The following is a 7,500-nucleotide window of genomic DNA, read 5'->3' as shown; positions in this document are numbered from 1 at the left end:
TTTCTTATTTTTTTCTGTCTTTTCTTAGTTTGTATGTATTGTCTGGTGTTGTTTGTTTGTTTGATTATTGTTACAAAAAAAACAAAATAAAAAGAATTAAAAAAAAAAAAAAAAAAAAAAAAAAAAAAAGGAATTATTGCACACGAGAACAGGGAACTACTAATAGTAAATGGACTATATTTAGGCCAACCTTAGGAGAAGGATGAAATGAGGAATAACATTTTCCGTGAATGATTATGTTTTGTTTCCAAACTACTCGACCTCATCCTAAATCTAGTCTCAGTTGGACATTGCTCATGTTGTTGCCGCGGAGACGTTTAGTGCTGCCCCCCCCCGTCCCCCCTCTGGTTCCTATAGCAACCAGGCAACCGGACAACATCCCCGTTGTGCTGGAAGAACACACACACACACACATCAATACACACACACACACACACACACACACACACACACACACACACACACACACACACTCTCTCTCTTTCTCTCTCACTACCAAACACACTTCAATTCACCCTCCTTACACAAACACTCATTCACACACACACACTTCAATTCACCCCCCCCCCCACACACACACACACACACACCAATAAACCCCCCTACACACACACACACCAATAAACCCCCCTACACACACACACACACACACACACACACAAAGCAGCCCTTTCTCTCTGCTAATCCAACACGCTTCATGCAAACAGGTCACACACATTCTATAGGAACATGTTTGTTTATCTGAACGCCAACCAAATACTTTACATTAAGTTTTATAAGACTTAAACTGCCTAAATCCTGCCACAGCCAAAGAAACTCTAAAGTAAAGTTATTCTGTTAGAAATGGGCATTTTCAAGCTTTATTAGACAGTACAGAGTAGAAATGGGGAGAGAGAGAGAGAGAGAGAGAGAGAGAGAAAGAGAGAGAGAGACAGAGAGAGAGAGGATAACCTGCAGTAAAGGTCCACGGGTCGGATTTGAACCCACGACCACTGCAACGAAGGCCAGAGCCAATATGGTACGCGCTCTATCCACTACACCACCGGAGCAACCCGCCACAACATGTTTTATAATGACTGGAATATATTACAGAAAATTATCAAAAACTTCCGTTTGAACATTTACCTCAAATTTAAACATGACTGAGCTCATCCCAGACACCACACTTTAGAAAGGGTGTGTGTGTGTGTGTGTGTGTGTGTGTGTGTGTGTGTGTGTGTGTGTGTGTGTGTGTGTGTGTGTGTGTGTGTGTGTGTGTGTGTGTGTGCGTGCGTGCGTGTGTGTCTGTAGGCAGAAAATTAAAACTAATCTGCTCTTCCTGGGCCTGGCACAATAATTATATACGTCAAACCCAGGCTTTTGAAGGCAATTATTACAAACACACACCAAGCATTACACAGCACATGTTTTTACTGAGGCTAATTAAAAGGTATACCATTGATATGTTTTAAATACCCCCCGGATATGATATCACTGTATACTACCACCCAACTCTACTCCACATTGTCTTACAGTGTCTAACGTTATTTGAGCAATAATTATAACTATCAAAACTATATCCAGTCAACGTAGGCGTCAATATCTGTGTGGTGACGCAGCATTTACTGTGCAAGGCCCACAAAAAAACTGCATCAGAGAAGTTGTTGTTGTGACCGTACACCCATGACAAAGGCATTAAGAAAAACTATATAAAAATAGCATTCTTTGCACTGATGGTCTCGTTTGCTGTGACATGTAATTTATGATCATCAGAGGACAAATGAGACTGTTTCTAACCTTATAGATGTAATTGGACTTGATTTATAAAGTGCTTTTAACCAATTTTCTCAGCCCCAAAGCGCTTTACATTTCTTACCACATTCACCCATTCACACACACACACTGATAGCACACCTTGTCACAAACTACCTTAAAGGTGCAGTGTGTAATATGACATCATCAAGAAAGTTCTACAAAGTTCTAGAATGCAACACTCCCTGGGTAACCCCAACCCTTTAGAATAATAACAGAAGCTACAGTGGCCTTCAAGGACAAGAACAATTCTAAATTTTAAACAATGCACCTGATGAAATTCCAACTATGACACTTTCAAGATGGCGGCACTAGGCCTTGGTCCAAAATATTCAGAAATATGGACATATATGAGACCCTTTCTAAGGGAAAAATAAAAAATTCAAAACATTTTGTTCAGCTATTATGCACTAAATTAAATGTACTTATGGATATTATAATTACTTTCTACAAAATCTGCTAGGAAATAAAACCCAAAATTCTACACACTGCAGGTTTAAACACATGAGGTAATAAACAGTAAGTGGGTACAGTGGAGTTTGTGTTACTGTAAATGCTGCTCTAAGTGAGACACATTACGATCAGCTGAGATGATTTGATCAGAGAGGAAATGCTGCAGACACACAGACAGACAGACAGACAGACAGACATACAGACAGACACACACACGCCCAGATATAAAGATTCACAAAACATTTCCTGCCACAGAAACCATCAGAGAGAGAGAGAGAGAGAGAGAGAGACAGAGACAGAGAGAGAGAGAGAGGGAGAGAGAGAGACAGAGACAGAGACAGAGAGAGAGAGAGAGAGGGAGAGACACGGAGAGAGAGAGAGAGAGAGAGAGAGAGAGAGAGAGAGAGAGAGAGAGAGAGAGAGGGAGGCATTGACTATCTGTTACATAACTGCTGTATCATTGTCAGCATGTTAGCAAACATTCATCCAAACAGGAAGTTAGATTTTAACCTCAAGAACAATCGTTTCCTGAGTGCAGAGCGGCTGTTGACTGAATGAGCGTTGATAGTGTTTGGAAATCATAGCAAACAGATTCTACAGACTGACAGCACAGTTACTTTGGGGGAAATAATCAGTGTATGAATGAATCAGCTATTAAAAAGGGACACTGTGTAACATTTTAAGTCATTTATTAGCTAAACTCAATATCCTCATTCATAAATATGTCCTCGTTGGTGTAAAATCACCTGTGCCAATAATCTGAATTATCCTCCTGAGCGGAGAATTACAAATATTAATATTACATTTTGTACATTGAGCAGGCAAGTCTTATAGAGGCATCCATGTTGGTTGGAATGTCATCAGGTGCATTGTTTAAACTTTAGAATTGTTCTTGTCCTTGAAGGCCACTGTAGCTTCTGTTATTATTCAAAAGGGTTGGGGTTATCCAGGGAGCGTTGCATTCTAGAACTTTGTAGAACTTTCTTGATGATGTCATATTACACACTGCACCTTTAAGTTGAAGTTGCAAAAAATGCACAAAATCGGTAGAAAGAAAATGCAATGCTTGCCCTTACCATTAAACTAACCACCAACAGTTTCAGCCCTTTAAAACCCTTGGGGTGCCCTCGTGGTGTAGTGGTTAAAAATCAGAGAAAATACACAACCTAGGCTCTGTAAACATGTATGTTAACAAATGGCCACCGTAGCTAGCAACATGCCCGTTTACAGAGCCTAGGCTGTGTATTAACACTTGGATTTCTTACCAGCTCACACATACAGTACAGACAGATAGCAGATCATGAGGAGATATTCACCGATATTGACCAAAAAGTGATTTAGACAACACGCGATCTCCAGAATCACTGACTGCACCTTTAAAAGAGGTTCAGACGTTAACTGAATTCTGCTGAGAGAGAGAGAGAGAGAGAGGGAGTGAGAGAGAGAGAGAGAGAGAGAGAGAGAGAGAGGGAGAGAACGAGATTCAGTGATGTAGAAAATAAAAGTAAAAGTCAGGAAGATTTTATGGCGTTAAAGTAAAGAGTCAGCATCACACACACACACACACACACACACACACACACACACACACACACACACACACACACACACACACACACACACACACACACACACACACACACACACACACACACACACACACACACACACACACACACACACACACACACACACACACACACACACACACACACACACACACACACAGCTAAAGACACACACACACACTCACACACACACACAGCTAAAGACACACACACACACACACACACACAGCTGATTGTGCTGTAAAGATCTGCTCACTAAACTACAGAGACTAATGACACATCACACTGTTAATTGTATAATGACAAAATAAAAGTGCTTTAGAAGTTGAGATTTTTGGGGGGAAAAAACTAATGTTGAGATAATGTCCGTTAAAGATGGTTGTATAGGAGAAATATACAGACGCAAACAGACAAGGTTTAGTCAAATAAACACCTGAATGTACATGTTGGACCTTTTGATTTATACTAGTATGAAAGAAGACATGTTATGGAAGAGAGGGAGAGATAGATAGATAGATAGATAGATAGATAGATAGATAGATAGATAGATAGATAGATAGATAGATAGATAGATAGATAGATAGATAGATAGATAGATAGACAAATCTCAAGATTGAGCAGTGCTTGAAAAAAATATGTTTTACCTGTGTTGTGAAACGTGCAGATATCCCTAAAGCTCTTAATAAAAAACTACTTTTTTTTTTAACCTTTATTTCTACAGGTAAATCCCATTGAGTCCGGAGACTCTTTTTCAAGGGAGACCTGTTTTCCTTTCCCACGTTACCATTCAAACACTCGTTCATACACCGATAGCAGCAGCTAACTATCGACATTCACACGAGGCAAGGTGGGTGAAGTGTCTTGCCCAAGGACACAACAACTATGACACAAGTGGCAGGGCGGGGATCGAACCTCCAACCCTTTGATCATCAGCCGACCCGCTCTACCAACTGAGCCACAGCCACTACTAGGTTTAGACAACTACTAAAAATGTTGATATTTGGTAACTTTAATCTAGTTTTGATTATTGTTTTTTGGGGGGAAAAATAGCCTTAAGAAATGTGAGATTTGAAAAACATAAGAAACATGAGCCATTAAAAAGTTAAATCCCTAATCTTGACTGCAGGGTTTTTTACTGCACTTTCTACATTAATAATTCACCATGACTCCTGTGTTCCCTGCTTTCCTGATACATGCAAAATCATGTTGAAAAAGTATTCCATTGTTTTCTGAACGAGTAGTAGCCCTGTGTGTGGACGTCTATCCATCAAAACTATGACGTAGGTCCTTTGGAAACGGTCATCATTATACCCTTGACAGCGGTCTGTCTTGCTGGAAATAACAGACCTGTAGAATGACGTGACTGACAAATCAGAACCAAGTATTTATCAGACAGTGCCACGTAATAAACTGTTTTTGAAGGACGTTTTAGAAATGTGGGATTTGCTAGAAACATGAGACATTAAAAAGTTAAATCCTGGGCGCTCCGGTGGTGTAGTGGATAGAGCGTGTACCATATTGACTCCGGCCTTCGTTGCAGTGGTCGCGGGTTCAAATCCGACCCGTGGACCTTTACTGCAGGTCATCCCTCCTCTCTCTCTCTGTCTCTCTCTCTCCATTTCAACTCTGTACTGTCTAATAAAGCTTGAAAATGAAAAGTTAAATCCCTAATCTGACTGCAGGGTTTTTACTGCACTTTCTACATCAATTATTCACCAACAAGATGTTTTTGTTCTTTGACACACAAAATATTAATATTTTATCAGCTGGGACCCCAACACACTCACTTGGCTACACAATGACGATGCTTCTTTTTGCCATGTCACTGTAGTGATGAACCTTGAATAACAATGTGCTTTAGAAAGAGCAAGATTAAAGCTATAGTGTGTAACTTCTGTCGCTCCCATAAGGAATATTCTGAGTAATTACAACAACACTGTCGACGGTGCATCGCCATCTACATGAGGTAAAGCCTTCAGTGATGGCACATGGATTTTATACCTTCTGCTGTATACGTCCAGGTTTTTTCTTAGCAGTAGAATCAACAACTGAAACATGTCTTGGGCTCTTCTTGGGCCAGTGTCGGGGGGGGGGGGGGGGGGGCACCAGTTTGTAAACGCTGCCACACCCAGAAATACAGAGAGAGTTTTGTGGAGCTGATAATAGGCTTAATCAACTTTGTGTCAACTCGTTTGGCTGATGGCTTGAATGTAACACAGACATTAATTTACATGAAAAAGTTACGCACTCCAGCTTTAAAATGTTCACTGTTTAAGAGCATATTCTCCATCTTAGTGGGATTCAAGCAGCTAGAGGAGTAAAGAAGGACAGACAGACAGACAGACAGACAGACAGACAGACAGACAGACAGACAGACAGACAGACAGACAGAAAGAAAGAAAGAAAGAAAGAAAGAAAGAAAGAAAGAAAGAAAGAAAGAAAGAAAGAAAGAAAGAAAGAAAGAAAGAAAGACCGTTATAGCAAAAACATCACATAGAGACAGATGGGCCCAGTGTTGGAAAAGTGCCAGACTGTAATGGATCCAAACACAGCAGGTTTTCTCACACACACACACACACACACACACACACACACACACACACACACACACACACACACACAGAGAGAGAGTCACACACACACACACACACACACACACACACACACACACACACAGAGAGAGTCACACACACACACAGAGAGTCACACACACACACACACAGCGGGTTCTCTGACAGCTTCTGTTCAGCTATAGACTGGTGTGATGTTTTTAATGGGTTGTTGTTAAAAAAAAAGCACCTCACTCTCTTTGCTCATTTATTCTATTTGGTCTAAATATATTTATGTTCTACTGTAGCAACCAAGAACCAAAATTAAAGTCACTATGAGGAACTTTTAAATATTTCTGAAACAGTCTCATTTTTCCTCTGCTAGGAAATAAAACCCCAAAATTCTACACACTGCAGCTTTAAATCACTGGTTGGAGTAGAAACCAGTAGAACCTCAGACTGTGGAACTAAAATAATTTAAATAACTGTAACAAATGGTTTTAGAGATGTTAGGAATGTTTTCAGTCATGGGAACATTCCTCACGTCGTCTCTAAGTGTTTAAGGTTTGAGTAAGTGGAACAAAAACAGGACAAAATACATATGTAAATGCTGCTTGTTCTGTTTTAAAATCGTTATTTTAATCTATGTGACAGAAAAAAAAAGATATGTAAAGTTTAACACATGTTTCTTAAGGGCGTAGGAATATTAGATGAAAGCAAATGTGTAAGTGTTTATTATTTAGGCTATATACTGTATATCTGTATTCTGTCAGGTCACTTTAATGTCATGTGTGGCATTCAATACAAACAAGGCAATAGTGACACTGGTTACCTATTTTGTAGTAGGCCTAATATAACTTTACATTTTCATTTATTTTTTTTTTTTTTTTTGTCAAGCAATTTGTGAGTTTTGTTTCTGTAAATGGTGTTATACTACTCTACAAATAATATTTTTATTTTTTTAGAGATTGATCATTTTAGCTATGTGGGCTACTTATTAATGTTTCACACAATGATAGCGAGTGAACAACAGCATTTCGTTTCATTCTATAAGCAAATACAGTGAAATGAACATAAATCAAAAAGATTAAAAAAAAAATCATTCCCCATACTTCCCTACTATTTAGTATGCCAGAAAA

At 39.4% G+C, this 7,500-nt stretch overlaps 1 protein-coding gene across 1 annotated transcript in view; it reads right to left on the bottom strand.

Annotated features, from left to right (window-relative positions):
• LOC307271080 (uncharacterized protein) overlaps window positions 1-7,500 on the bottom strand; it is a 55,379-nt gene that overhangs the window by 47,059 nt on the left and 820 nt on the right. The window lies entirely within an intron of this gene.

The sequence above is a fragment of the Ammodytes marinus genome (genome assembly GCF_949987685.1).
Source record: "Ammodytes marinus genome assembly, contig: scaffold_38, whole genome shotgun sequence".
NCBI lineage: Eukaryota > Metazoa > Chordata > Actinopteri > Uranoscopiformes > Ammodytidae > Ammodytes > Ammodytes marinus.
This window is presented reverse-complemented; position numbering and strand designations above follow the sequence as displayed.